Here is a 16094-nt window from a genome sequence, read left to right on the forward strand (position 1 = left end):
TTTTATTTAGAAGCTGGTAGTTGGATACTAAGACTTAATGTGGTAGCTTGGAGTTGACACCACAGATCATTTTGCATGGCAGGTGGGCAGGGGTACAGTGACAGCTTCAAACCACCAAGAGTGTTGTGGTTTGCCATGGAATGAATGTCTGAGTAACCAAGGGCTGGGTACAGTCAGCCCTGGGAAGACCCTGTTGGACTTGGTGAATAACTGGCAAATCCAACCGACTGAATAGTGAGCCCTCCATGTAGGAGGAGATGGATAGCTGGCCCAAACTATTCTGGTCCATGACATACTGCAAAAGCTGTTTTTTAAAAATAAATTCTCATAGCAACTTTGATACTGTCAAAACACTGGTTATTTAAAACTTCTATTTGCCTGGATTACAGATAATCAAGAATGTACATTAAAAGCACACAATTGTTACTTCTTGTGTAATGTTTGCAGAATGAGTTTCCCGCATTAGGATTTTATATGATAGTGATATTTACATCGTTTCATTTTATAGAATGAAACTCTCCAAGTGTTTACCATGTTAAAGATACGTGTAATTATTGAAAGTATTTTTCTTAATTATGAGACTATTATGGTAATTTATTTTGGTATCAGAAATATGCATAAGGTTTGCAGTTATTGTGATACATGAAATGGAAGGCTTTGGATTTTAATTCTAATTTTAATATCTTCTGAATTATTAGGAAGTCAGATATATTGACTCACTTCAGGGTCAATATAGACATTATGTACTTCCAAATGGAGTTATACTTTCTAACAAATTACCAAACTTTGTGATTTATTATTGTTAATATTAGTTATCATGATTGAAATTAAATATACATGTAGTTTCATGGTATTTGATTAAAATGCTGTATTAAATGCAGGCTCTAGGTACTCAGTTTTCATTACTGTGTGAATTATAAAGTATAAGTGTAAAACAAAATTTTATTCCACGTAGACCATTTATTGGTAAAACACCTATAAAACGATGTGCACAGTAAGTGCATAAAACCTTTCTTCTGACTTATACTGAACAAAGCTCTTAAATGCAAAGGGTTCTCATATTTTAAGCATGGTTATGAATCTGAAAGAATGATCATGCTTTTCACAGAACTGAAAAATGGCCAGGTTTAATGCTGTGCTGAAAATAGTATCCTTGCCTCAGAAGCCGTTGATTTCTGCTGAAGTGTGGAAAGGTGGACACTTCATCTCTCTCATGTCACACTCGCTCTTCTCTTTCATTTCCACCTCAGACTACAGGATCCTATTACTTTTGAAGTTTGCTCTCATCATAAAACACACCTCTTTCAAATAGAACCAGGGACACTTGCAGTTCCTGCAAAGGGGACCCCTCCTTCACCGGCTTTCCTCCTAGGAAAGATGGCTAAGATCACCTGTGTGTGTTCCATCCTCATGAAGCTCTCAAGTTTGTGCTAGCCGGGGGGAGGGGGGGCTCACCATAGGATTGAGGGGTTCTTAGTTTTCACCCTCAAGTTAGGAGAATTGCTTCCCCTGGGGTTGCATTTGCCATCTATGTAAGGCTAAATCCACGAAGGCAGGAGCAGAGCCAGGCTGTAGTAGGTAAGGTCAAAGCAGATTCTAAAGAAAGTTTAAAATACAGTATTTAAAGAATACTTGGATGCTTGTCATAGTGTAGTGGAAAGAATAGACAAATCAGAGTCAAAACCTGGGACCCATTTTCCCTTCTTACCTGCATAGTCTTGGGTGTCACTCAAGTTCTATTTTTTTTCTTTTTAAAAATAGGGCCAATAATATCTAGCTGGTGGGTTTGCCCTCAGATTTTAACATTTTGCTAAATTTATCATTTTTATTGCCAAATTTACAGTGTTTTGTTAGTTGCTTTAGTTTAAATAATATTAATCAGGATTTTTTTTTTCCATCAGTACACGATCTGAGGGATCATGCCCAAATGTGTCACTGTCCTCTACAAGGTAAATTTCTCACAAGTAGAACCTTTGGGTGGTTTGAAATAGTTTTCTATGTCAGAATTTGCACTGAGTGTATTGGACTGTGGGCCCTCACCCAAGGCTGAACCCTCACACACACATATACACTTTGGATTAATTATCATTATGTAAAAATTCCCCAAAATTTAAGAATTGGCTTCCATAAGCCAATATATGCTATTTCCAGTGCACAACTATGGGCAAACAAAATTAAAAAGTAAAAGATACATTAAATGGTAATGAGTGTTACCAAAAACTAAATCAGAAATAGGAAATAAGCATTGTGTGTGTGTTTGCATATATGTATACACACATATATATACACACACACGTATATACACACATATACATGCGTGCACACACACACGCGCACACATGCATGCACACCTACGCACACATACATGCACACACGCTCACAGGGGTCATATTTTACGTGTGTATGTTTTAGAAGACTGAAATAAATCTGCTTAATATTCGCAAGGTAAATATTTTTGGATTTTAGCCCAAGGACGCTGTAAATACCGAAATGTTTATTTTCTCCAGTAAATTATCCATTGTGCTTTATCTCATTTTGGTATGTATGGCTTATTTCCTGCAGTTGGTAATAAAAACTTCCTGGGTCATCTAAACAAGTAATTAAAAAGACCATTTACCTCTTGCCTTTGAAAAGTGTTGATTTTATTTGTTGTGGGTTAATGATGCACTTATTGTCTATGCTCACAGCAGCAGTACAAAGGTGAATTATTCTCAAAATAAAAAAGTGGTTTTTTTCCTCCAATAATATTTAATTATGCTACTGAGCTTTAACTAAAGACATACACTTTTCAAAGGAAAAGGCTTTTTATAAATTCACTGACATGTAAAACTAAACAGAACTCTGAAGCAAGAATGTATCAACTTAGTCTGATTATTTGTTTGGATAAATGCCAGTTCTAGCTAAGTTGAATCATCATATTATGAGACATTTATTTGAATTGATGTGGTGTTATTTAATGTGGGGAGTGTTGTATAAAATGTACATAATTTTTTCAAATAAGAATCCATTATACGTTTGCAGTTTCTTCTCATAACGTCTGCAAGTGTTTTTTTCAGAGAAATTCATTCTTTCATTCTTTTAATATTTTAACATCTATAAATTTTATGCCAGGCACTGGACTAGATACTGGAATATAAACAGTCCGTGCTGGTAGTGGTAACTTTAGCAGCTGGCTCTGGGTAGGGAAGAAAAGCCCTGATTTTTAGTGTTTGGTGATTTCCATGGTGTAAATATTCCTACAACAATTAATTTCAAACTACTAAGGTGGGGTAACTGAATGCAAACTTGAGATGATATAATATTTCCCCCATGCTGATAAAGTAAATATAAACAATGTAAAGAACAAAATAAAATAATTTGGAAATAATGAGCTTTGAGCATTTATTACATTTCCAATATAATTAACTGTAAGTTTGTAGCCTACAGTTTTTTAATGATAACTTTGGTTTAATGACGAGTATGTAAAACTTCCTACAATTTAAGAATTGGCTTCCACATGCTATTTCCAGGGCACAACTACGGGACAGACAAAATTTGAAAATAAAAGATATGTTAAATACTAATGAGTGTTACCAAAAAATAAATCAGTAATAGGAAATAAGCAATGGGGTGTGTGTGTATATATGCATGCATATATGTGTGGATACATGTGTGCACATATGCACACATAGGTGCACATATACATGTATATACATATATGTATGTGTGTATGTTTGCATATACATGTGTACATGTATGTGTGCATATGTGTGCATGTGCATGCATATTGAGGTGTGCATGTATATATGCACGTGCATGCTGTATGCACGTGCATATATACAATGCATGTGCATGCATGCATGTGTGTTCATATATGCATGCGTGTGTGGGAACATGTGCGCGTGTGTGCATGTATGTGTGCGTGCGTGTGCATGCATGTATATGTGTGTATATACGTGCGTGTATATATATATGTGTGTGTGTGTGTATACATATATGCAAACACACACACAATGCTTATTTCCTATTTCTGATTTAGTTTTTGGTAACACTCATTACCATTTAATGTATCTTTTACTTTTTAATTTTGTTTGCCCATAGTTGTGCACTGGAAATAGCATGTATTGGCTTATGGAAGCCAATTCTTAAATTTTGGGGAATTTTTACATAATGATAATTAATCCAAAGTGTATATGTGTGTGTGAGGGTTCAGCCTTGGGTGAGGGCCCACAGTGGATGGCATCATGGCAGGGGGAGGAGAGATCATATGGCAAGACAGGAAGACAGAGGGCAATCTAGGAGGGCATTTGCTCATGATGACAATCCTTTCTCAAGAACTAACCAGCGTCATGGGAGAACTACTTAATCCCTTCTGAGGGAGCATCACCAAAGACCTTGCAGTAGACTCAACCTCTCAAAAGTTTTACCACCTCTTAATATTGCTGCTGATATGCAAAATCAGGGGAGACAGACCACTTGCAAACTGTAGCAGGTATTATCATCTGATTGTTCATTTAATACATTCAAGGAATTTTTATGGTTACTGTGTTAAGAGATAAATAAGGAAGCAAAAGATTCAGGTTCACATACCACATAGCAACTTTTAGCTATGTAGACTTGGATAATTTCTATTTCTGTTCCTATGCCGAGGTCTGTAAAGCGAGGATGCTTTCCAAAGTCTATTCCTGTTCATAGAAACATTACATCTTATCAACGAGTGTATCTGTACCTCTTCTTACAAGGTCATGGATCCCTTGAGGAGGAAGCTGTGTTTTGGTTATAACTACAGAATGAACTCGGTCAGTGAATGTTCAGTAATGTGAAGCACAGAGCTTCATGAAGCAATATCACGTCTACTCTCTATTTTAGGTATTGCTTTCCCAACACAACGCAGTTATGTATGGTGCTGACTGTCCCCTTTTCTGATGGCAAGTATGGATACTTTGTGGCTCATCCTGTGGTTGTTTGGAGTGGACATATTAACTTTATATGCTGGTGGACTTCAGGTAGAAAGCAGACTGCTGAGGATGTTTGGGGGATGCCTACCTTCAACAATCTTTCCTACCACATTTCTAGCATCGACATGTTTGGGTTTATTATTCTTTAGAAATTTCACCTCAGTATATAAATGCACAGATTTAATATGAGTATTGCTAATGTGTTTGTATTTGCGGCATTCTGGAAAAACAGACTGGGCTCTTGTTTCCATACATCAACAGGCACCAGCCTCAAGCCTCAGAAACACCTGGATATGGGACTGTGTGTCTTTGGGTTCTGCTAAAGAACCCATTCTATATAAATTTCTCACTGTCTCCAGAGTTGGACAAATTGCCTTCACGCTCTCCTCTGTGACCTTGCACCTTGGCAGTGCTACCCTCTCTGGGTCCTCGGTGTCTCAATCCTAATTGATTTTCTTGGAGAGGATCTGCAGACACCCCATCCTCTATGAGGCAGAGCTCAGATTTGCACTGGTTCTTCTCCAATGCACAGACTTATTTAAAACTGTTTCCTTCACTGATCTAAGTTGCCCAGCTAGGACCCTCTGACCTTAGAAGGCCCATTTATTATCTCCTTTTTTGACTTTGCTCTTGGCTGCGGGGAAGAAGCTTTTTCTAGTGTTTCCCAACTGCATTGCCCGCCCCCCTCCCCGACCCCTGCAAAGTAGTGCTGGCACTGTCTCTGGTATTTTGTAGGATAGACAGATAAATATGAGACCCTGTCTTGTTCGCCTGTGTGCCAGACCTGCAGGCGGATGCACATTAAGTACAGCTTCTTGTGATTTACATCTAAAAGGTGTTTAGTCGTTGCTTTGGGTCCTGCTTGTATGTCTCACATTCTCCAAGTCTTCATCTAAAATTGTTTCTCACTGAAACCTCATTCAGTCCTCATGTGAGACTGTGAATTAATTTTGTTGAAAATTATAAAGTATAATACAAACACAATATAGAACGACTGATCAGCTCCTGAGCTCACCGTCTCATTTTTACCTTATAGTATGCAACACGTTTTAACTATTGTAGTAAGTTTAGTCTGAAGTTGTCAGAAATAACTGATTCGAGAGAGAATTCAACAGAAAACAATGTTAACTTGGAAAAATTCCTTCAAAGATAATTGTCATTTCTCTTTGCCAAATTTTATCTTTCTGCATTTTTCCTAATGTGATGTAGTATAATTGTTAACTCTCCTAGTGCTTAAATATAACTTAGTATCTTGAGATAGAAATAGAAAAAGATTAATTTAAAATCACTAAGCTGTCACTAATAAATTCATGATAGTATTCCTATTATACTATGTTAAAATATTAAGGTGTAAATTAAGAAAATAGACCCAAGTGTTATTTATGAAGCTGTCATTTGGTCTATTAACCTATTAAAGGAAATACAGTCATAAACAACTCTAATCTCTTAATGAAGAATTTATCTACTATGAAATTTCTTTCATCATTTCATTTGCCCCATAAGGTGTATGTGCTATGATCTATTTTTAAAGTTTTGTCGAGTATTTATAGGGTGAAATTATGCATTTAATTCTATAGGATGCATTTGGAAACCATCTGTTAGAACTTACTGGAAAATAGAAACTTTCCTCATTAATATGTGTTTCCCTAATTTAAACATTTAATATTATCTTTCCTAGTCTGCAACTGAGAAAATGAAAAACATTGTTGAAAAAAAATCCTCTCGTGTTCCCAAAGGAAGCTTCAACCCTGACCTGTTTGTGATTTGTCATATTTTAGAATTATTGTACTAAGGAAACAAACATTTATGATTTACTAAGGCAGAAAATAACTGTCCGGTTTATATTATAGCCCTTTTATATTATAGCCCCCCCCCTTTTTTTTGTATTTTATTTAGAGACAGATTCTCACTTAGTTGTTTAGGGCCTTGCTAAATTGCCGAGGCTGGCTTTGAACTCATGGTCTTCTTGCCTCAGCCTCCTCAACCACTGGGATTACAGGTGTGCACGGCCACACTCAGCCTCCACTGCTTTTTGAACACGTAGGTAAGAGAGCATATAACAGTGACTGACATGCATCAGAGAAATAATTCAGCTTGCAAAGGCAAGTCTTGAGCTATAAAGGGCGGTGCAGACAAATACAGGGCAGAGGCAGGGTGCACAGAGTTGGCCAGATGGCTGTCATTCACTATTTCATTTTAAAATAGAATCAACTTTTGTTCTTCTCAAAGTCCTCAGAATCCTTTCCATGGTACTCTTGCTCCTCCAAGCCTCTTTTCTAAGAACTCCGAGAGCAGCTGCTTATTTGGCCTATACAATAAAAGCAGCTGGAGCAGCCAGGACACATATTGAATCTATAACTTCCATGAGGTTTTATAAAACATCCTTGTTCCTGAGAGGATGTTCACCTGTTTCTATCTCAGTAACATCTTTTCGATTTCATATCCCCACACCGAGTTGATGCCTGCGAGTCCCACCTCGTCTTTGGGTCTGACCTGTTTCCGTGCATGCATAATGTGTTGTTTTGCCCAACCAGAAATGGGATCTCAGTACATTGCCCAGGCTGACCTCAAAGACCTGGGCTCAAGCAGTCTTCCGGTCTCAGCCTTCCAAGTAGTTGTAGGTGTACACTGCACCTGGCAAGAAAGGAACATGGGGACAACTGAAGACCACCCCAAAATACACCCTTTCCTGAATGTGAGGGATCTTTCAGAGAAGTTTCTCAAGTTATGATAAATAGTGGGATGCCTTAGAACTGAGCCAGTGGTCTGTCAGCTTGGTGCTGTGCTTCTGCCCTACCTGTGTGTTCAGCCCTAGAAAGTAGGAGCCCAGGAGGTGGGACTTCCGGGTCCCTTCTGGCAGGACTCTGCAGCGAAAAGCACCCACTCAGCCTCTAAGAGGCTCTTTTGACTGTGGCTGCTTCCTTCTTGAAAAGAGGACTGTATTTTATACTGAGAAGAGAGGAGGAGGAAGTTTGTTGTTTTTAAGTTTCTTCTTGGATCCAAAAGAAGTGTGGCCTAAAACAAAAGCTAAGAAGTAGTAAAGTATCTGAAATAATTAGATAGAAAATGAATGATTTCATTCTTCCCTTTTCAAAGGATATGTAGCCAAATTTTTTTGTTGTTGTTATTTTGTTTGTGCCAAAAATGCATTGCAGGGGTTTTCCCCCATTATTTTGCACATAAGGATATTTTTAGTTTATCATTTTCGTTGGCCATGCAAGAACTGCAAGAGATGGTAAATTACGTAGAACGCTCCATGTAGATTGTTTATACATTAAGGGTAAACTTTCAATATGATAGCCTTATAATAAGACATATTTGCAATAGCATTTGTAATTACTCTGCAACAGGATAACTAGACTTTTTGTGCCTTGTTGAACTCTGACCATCCTGATGCTGATTACTAGTGGAGGAGGAAGAGACACTAACAGGGAGTAGTTGCCTGCAGAAAGCACTCTTTGATGATGATTCTGCTGTCTGTTCTAAGAAAACCACATAGATCATTTGATCATTTTGTCATATTTCACTGCAATTTTCCATTATTGATTTTTATATTACCCATGCCTTTGCTGGTAAAAAAAGGAAACTTAACTCTCAGTTAATTCATTCCTGTTTTATGCCATTTCCTCATTTTTGGCTAAAAACCCAAACCTATAAGTTCTAAAAATGGGAACCAAGGTACCAGTACCTTGCCATCACCCCATTCATCCCTCTCCCCAGCCCTCTTCCACAGGCCAACAGAGTCCTGGGCTGTTTTGATTTGTTTTTACCATAGGTTCGTTTTGTGAGTTCTGTAACTTCACATAATGGGATCATAGAGTGTGTGCTCCCAGCTGAAAGGATATGTTTGGGGTTTATTCATGTTGTGCATAATTCCTTTTTCCTGCTGCGTAAGAATCCATTGCCTAGGCCACAGCTCATCCTTTCTTGATAGGCTGCTCCACTGAATGTTCTACTCCAGGTCTTCCTGTGCACATGGCTTCCTTTCCCAAAAAGTATCTACCAGGTAGTTGTTGGGCCATGGGACTCATTTATGTTTAGTCTTACAAGGAAGTACTGAGGCTTAGCATTTTATACTGACCACCCCCTCTCCATATTCCCCCCCACATTTTGTGTTGTACATTTTTAGCCATTCTGGTAGGTATGTAGAATGACTTTTAACATCTCGGTGTATTTTTAAAGAGCTCTATCATTACTCTATGAATTATTCTGTTAATCCTGTGTGTTTTGGTATTTCTTAAAGTTAGAACACATGGGCTTTTTCCCAACTTGCACATTTTCTAAGTGAAGCTATTTTAATGATTAATGACCATGATGATTGAGGATAAAAAATAATGTTGAACGTCTGAGCGATTTTGAGCCTTCCCCATATTTAATTTGGAAATTTATATTTTAATAGGTTTGTTTGTTCATTAGCTAAGTTATTTAACCATTGATTCATTTGTAAACAATTTTTATTGTTATTATCTCACAGTACTGTCCAATAGAACTTTCTGTGTTGATGAACATGTTTATTCTGAGTTATTCAACATGGTCGCTACTAGCAGCATGTAGCTTTTGAACAACTGAAATGCAGCCAGTAGAACTGAGCAGGTGATTTTTAAATTTTGTTTTGTAATTAGGACTAGTAGGTATTTAATCGGATAATGTTTGTCTAAATAAATATATCCAGGTACTTTTAATTCTTCTGTTGTATTATAAAACAAAGCAAATACCTTTCTTATTTATGTTCTAGATCTCAAGCCTAACAATAATCACTCTTTAATGTTACTTAAATATTCAATATTTAGAATTTTAAACATAGAATTTTCAGTACTTGGAAGTTATGTTTTGTGTATGCTTGGTCTGAGGCTTAGATTGTTTGTATGGGTGGCTATTATTTCAAACATTTATTCTATTAGTCAGTTGTTGCCATTCATAGAATGAAATGGCCACCTGATTCGGCCCCCCTCTTGTTTGTGGCAATAGAAAGTTTTCTCATATGTTTCGCTTATGTTTCGGGCACATGTGTTCTTTTAATTGGTCAGATCGTTACAGAGCAGATTGAAATCATAAAGACAGTGAATCATTAAAAACAATCCACTTTTCTTAAGAATGAAGTCATTTGGTTTCAATGATTATGTGATTATGAAAAGTATAATGTCACAAAATGAAGGAAGAAAACAAATACAAGATTCTAATTAGACAGTGTTCTCTTTTATTGCTGAATATAATGGGATAAAATAAGATATTACTTGTTTCTGCCTTTTCCAATTTAGAATTTTTTATAGATTTTTAAGGAATAACTGTGAATATTGCTATTTGGGGGGAGGGGTGTCAATCCCCAGAAATATGGTACCATCTTAAATGATGATGGAATGCAGGTAAGTAAGTTGACAGTAAAAAAACAATAATCCTTTCATCCTTCAAAATAATTTTTAAAAATAAAGGTGTTGCTAAATAAATACATGTTTTGTTCATTGGTTTAAGGAGAATAAAAATCCAATAAGACCTTTTGTGACCCACCTAAGTTCATCCTAGACTGATCTCCCTGGTCCTGTATTGGGACTATATTAGACATTTCTATGACAAAATACTGGAAATAAATCAACTTAAAGAAGGAAAGTTCTATTTTGACTGAAAGTTTTAGTCTGTGGTTGCTTGACCCGGTTGTTGGAGACTGTCGCAAGGCAGAAGAACATCATGGTAGAGGATGTGGCAGAAGGGTACTTGTTCACCTCATGGTGTCCTGGAAACAAACAAACAAAAAAGACAGGGATAGGGTCCCAATATCCATCTCACTGTCACTCTCCCAGTGACCTAACTTCCTCCCACCGTGCCTCACCCCCTAAAGACTCTAGCATCTCCAAGTAATGCCACAGGCTGGTGCCCAAGCCTTTAGTGTATGGCCTTTGAGGAACATTTAAGATCCAGGCTACAACAGCGACTCAGATTTCTTTTTAATTTAATTTTATTTTTGCCTCAACTTATTTTAGGGATGTCTTTGCTTCAAACAAAGTATTAACTTGAGTAAAAATTGTTCTGTGCTTCCTATATTTCTGGATAAAATGGGTTGATTCTATAATAAAAAATAACAAATTTTTTAGAGCCTATCGCGCTGCAGCCTGTGAGCGCTCCCAGTACTATGGAAGTGAGGGGCTGCCGTGCAAAGGTAGGATCCTATCATCCTATCAGTGAAAATCCTTTCAGGATGCATCTATTGCAGTGGTTTTGTGCAGTAGCCTCTACTGAGCTTATGAAGGAAAGGTGAATGGTCAGTAGGGACTAGTTCTCACCTGGTTGAGTTTAGGTTCTAATAGAGGAGAGTCCACATGTGTTGGACAGATGTGCAGTAACACAGTGGTGAGGGTGTGGGAGAGGAGAAGCTCCTCTATCTTGGAGGAGCTATAAAAGGAATTTTTGAGCTGGAATGGTACAGGCACTCTACTATTAGGTTGGGATTTAGATTGTTCATGTTTGAGGTACTTGCTGAATTATAATAGAAAATAGGATAAAGAATTGTTTTCTGAGCAAGTAGATACTGATGTGGTTAAAATATTCCCTGTTGATATACTATACCGTCAAAAATAGCAACACACAGCTTGTCCATATACAGGAAAAACATATAACAATGCAAAATGTAAATGTAAAACTGATTGGTAATATAGAAGGAATTACCTGAGCTTTATTTAAAATTAAGGATGGGACTTCCATATAGTACTTGTCCAAATTTGTGACACGTATTTGGGAATTGGAATAGACTGCTGACCATGCTCCTTGTACTGTGCCAAGCACTTGTCTCAGCTGATGCTCAAGATGACAGTGAAGCAAGAAGTAGTTCCATTTTACAGACGAGGAATCTGTGGCTCGGAGGCAGTAGATGTTTAACCCAAGATCACAAGGGGCTAGGTGAGACACCGTGATTTGAACCTAGCTTTGTTTGCAGAGTTGGTGCTTGTATCCACTGGTAATTTATAGGATTGGTTTTTGAAACAGTGAACAGATACGCAAAAGGACACTCAGTAGGGCCGACTCCCTCATCGAGGGTCTGGGTGTGTTGAAAGAAGGGTCTTTGAAAACCAAAGACAACCTTTAGGACTTCGAAGGCAAGGGGTACCTATTCCCATAAAAAGGAGAGCAGGTCAGGGGCTCCCAGCAATCCAGTATCATGTGTGAGGAGGTCACTGGTGGTTGGCAACTTTCATTTCTGGCAGGGCTTTTGTAACCATTATCTCTGGAAGATCCAGAGTGATGACATCTAACATGTAGATCAGCAAACTGATCTCTTAGTCCATTAGAAGCCGTGAGCAAGTCTGGGTCAAGCCCTTGGCTTGTCCCCTTCTCCTGTGTTTAGAACATAGTCAACATTTAGAGCAGACCCTAAATACAGAAAGCTGTCACAAGAAGGCAAATGTCTCATAGTGAAGAGCAAGACCTGGGGGATTGTAGGATGTAATCTAAAATGACAGTATTTTAGCTGCACCTGTTGTTGTTAAGGCATCTCCAGTCAGTGATGGATTAGAGAAAGGAATAACTCTCTGGTCATGCTGAACCAATTTTGGCACCCATAGGCCTTGTCTGGGGGACAGCAATCACTGCCTGGGTGTCCTGAACAGCTATCTCTAGAAGAATGATCCAGTAGATGAGATACCCTTTTATCCAGTGGATTCTGATGCTCAGTCCGGTCTGAAAACTACTATAACAGAATCATCTCCTTTCTCACCCCCAAGTGAGGAGTTTCACGTTCCGAATGAATGATTGTAACTGGGCTGGCTTTTTTGGAGAACTGTTTATATCTAATTTGTTTTTCCCTGTGGACAACATTCTGATGGTTGTCTGATGTCTGTATTATATATGGATGTCCATGGCCTTGTGGTTGTTGGAAAGAAGAATAAAACTTCCCTCATTATAATTCTAAGTTTAAATTTAAAAACTCAGAAGAATGCTTGCTGTGAATTCAGATGTAGTTATTTTGAGATCTTTCAAGGTCTTCTAACCATGAAGTTAATTGTTAACTTGGTTTCATATCACACATTCTATCAGAAGCTCTAAATCAATATGCGTTTTGGAGTTCTTTCCAGCTCTTACTTGATATCACCTCTGCAGTTCCCTTTGCCTGTTGTAGCCCTGGTACCTTGAAGGCAGTGAGTGTGCTTTGCCTTGTTTAACAGAATATACAAAATAGGTGCATTCTAAGAGCTTATCCATCAAATTCAATTTTTCTGCAGACTTTAACCTATCATATCAGAATTATGTCTAGTTCGGTTGCCCAGTTCCTGATAATAGCCCTGAGTAGTCCAGAGACCTTTGACAGCTGTAGTAGAGAGAAAGTTAAGAACTCAGATATTTGAATTTCTTTAAAGACTTTATTAAAATTTCCTGTATCCTCATCCCTCATTCTCCCTCAAGCCACAATCTTAGAGAAAACTCACACCCTGGGAAGGGATTGCTATGGACTGTAACCTTGGTCACACAGGGATGGGGGAACTAGCACATTTTTATAGCTAGATCATCCCATTCTGACTGTATAAATCATTGCAGCAAAATGTTGTATAGAATATTAGAATTCTGTCATTTAGATCCCTTTCTGTGATGTGTGGTGTTTATCGTAATAAGGATTTTAGCAATAATTACATGACATTTTACATTTTTCTTTTTAATATATAGTTATATAAAGCAATACATATTTAGTAGGCGTTAATACATGCCAGACGGCATTTCAGCTAAGAAAACCTGAGAGATAAATCTAGAACCAGAATGACAATTTCTTACAGAGAATATCAGTATGACAGGGTGATTCTGTGTGTATAAAGTGGTTAATCTTCTGCATGCTATAAATTATATCCAGAGATAGTGGTAATAAAGTATAATAAAAGTCAAAAGAGAAAAAATTGGAAAAAATAAAAATATAAAAGTATATTAAAGATTATTAAAAGACAACTCAAAAGGAAAGAAAAGAATTATATTACTTTGAGTAAATGAAAGTAGAAATTATGATGCTTTGGTAGCATTTGCTCCATAGGAAGACAATGTCTTAAAAATGTTAAGGGATTTAAGTAGCTGGAGATTATTCATAGTACAGTGAGAATAAAAGATGGAAAGTAAATAGTGCTGAGAACTGAACAAATGGTGGTGCTTGCAGACACAGACTGGACTTGAGGGACTAACATCCCATACGATGACAATTACAGAAGTAGGATCAACCAAAACAGTACATTTGAAAAATAGTGTACAAAGCAGTCCTCTGAGATCAATTTCATATCTTAAAAAATAGGCACAGAGTCATGTTTGGAAAATAGTGTATCAAAGAGGTGAATTTGAGGTATTGTCCATAATTTTTTTCCCTTCTGTAACAAACTATAAATCCTGGACATAAAGGCTTAAGTGGGAGAGTTTCTTGGAATTTCTAGAAAAAAATAACTTTAATGTCATAATTTAGTTACAGGTTGATAATTAACAAGGAGGCAGTGGTAAGGAAATGGAAAGAGAGAGCATGTTTATTGACTTTTGAGTGATGTGAATCATTCATTTTAAGGAATAATTGGAATAAAAATTAGATGTTAGTCCAGAAAACTGATACATGTATCATCTTTTAATAAAAATGTTAATTTATTGATATGATTTGTAAGTGGTCAAGTGCTGAGGGCAGGATTGTATACAAAGGTGAATGGGGAAACAGATAATATAGAGATGAAAAAAATCAATGGATTGCTTATTCAGATGGGTGATTATAAATGTTAAAATGAAAGTATTTTGCATCTATAGAATATAGACAATGACCATACTCTCTTCGAACTCAAATCTCAAAACCTTCAAAATAATATTTCAGTGATGTAAGAATAGTACCAGAAGTAATGGTAAACTGGAATCTGGTAGAGAAGTATTTCAGATCTGGAATAGGTGTTTATAAGATATGTTGGTGAGTAATAATTTGCATTCAAAGACATTGGCCGTTTCATGTATAAGAAATATCTCCAAAACCAGAAAGATATGGTATGAAAATTTAGGTAATGTTTAAATTCATGTGAAAAGTTTTTATAAAGTAGTTTTTTCACTGGGCCAAATGAGAATGGTGAAAATTATTTTGCCTGATATATTAGTTACATGTTGCCACATAATAAATTAACCCAAATCATAATGTTTTGACAAGGTTTATTTTAAGGTTTATTTTCTCCAATTTTCTGTAGGTCAGGAAACCAAAAGCAACTCTTAGTTAGGGCCTTTGCTTTAGTGTCTGTTGAGAGCTGAATTGTGTGTCCCACCTCCCTCCCCCAAATCCATATATTGAAGTTCTAATTCACTGTACCTCAGATTGTAGCTCTTTGTGGAGATAAGGTCCTCAAAGAAGAAATTAAGTTAAAATAAAGCATTTGGAGCCCTAATCCTATGGCAATGTTCCTGTGAGAGGAAACTTAGATAGACATGTGTGTACCCTATGGGTCCAAAAAAGATCATGTAAAGGCACAAAAATGAGATGGTCATCTGCAAGAGAGGGAAGGAGGCCTCAAAAGAAACTAAACCTACCAAAATCTTGATCTTGGAGTTCCAGCCTCCAACAATGTGAGAAAGAAGTTTGAGTTGCTTGTGGTCTCTGGGATTTGGTTTTGGCAACCTTAGCAGATTAACACCGGGTCTCACAGGCTGCAGTCCCCTGCAGTGGATTTGCTTCCAGGTGGGCTCACATTTTTGTGGCAGGATTCATGTCTTTACAGGTTGTTGAGCTTTGGGCCTCAGTTCCTAGATACTGCTGGTCTTTGCCACTTGAACCACTCCTCAGGGCAGTGTGCATGAGACATGGCCTCTCACTTCATCAGAGCAAGCAAGCCAGAAAAGAAAGGAAAGGGGAGAAGAGATGGAGTCAGGAAGTCGCATTCGTTCGTATCATCCAGTATCATTTTTGCCGTTCTGTTTGTTACGATGGCCTTAGAGACTCACTTCTATCACTCAAGGGAGGCGATCAATGTCTGTTGTTTGTGAGTTACCCCGTTAAGATGTTTTGTTATGGCAGCTTGAATGCACTAAGACAACATTCATTTTCTTTATGGTTTTCAGTGAGTCATTTTAATATATTTTTTTAAATGTTGTAATTGGATTATGTAATTTTTAAGTAGCATGCTGTATTTTAAAAGACCATTTATTATGAAAAAAACATCAAATGTACAGAACAGCGAGAGAGGG

The 16094-nt window shown here is 37.3% G+C and overlaps 1 protein-coding gene across 2 annotated transcripts in view; it reads left to right on the forward strand.

Moving 5' to 3' along the window:
- The window catches only part of Nr3c2 (nuclear receptor subfamily 3 group C member 2), a 322521-nt gene that overhangs the window by 117098 nt on the left and 189329 nt on the right, over nucleotides 1-16094 (forward strand). The window lies entirely within an intron of this gene.

This window comes from Marmota monax, unplaced genomic scaffold (genome assembly GCF_021218885.2).
Source record: "Marmota monax isolate L192 unplaced genomic scaffold, Marmota_monax_Labrador192_F-V1.1 WCK01_AAM20220418_F8-fsc00002, whole genome shotgun sequence".
Classification (NCBI taxonomy): domain Eukaryota; kingdom Metazoa; phylum Chordata; class Mammalia; order Rodentia; family Sciuridae; genus Marmota; species Marmota monax.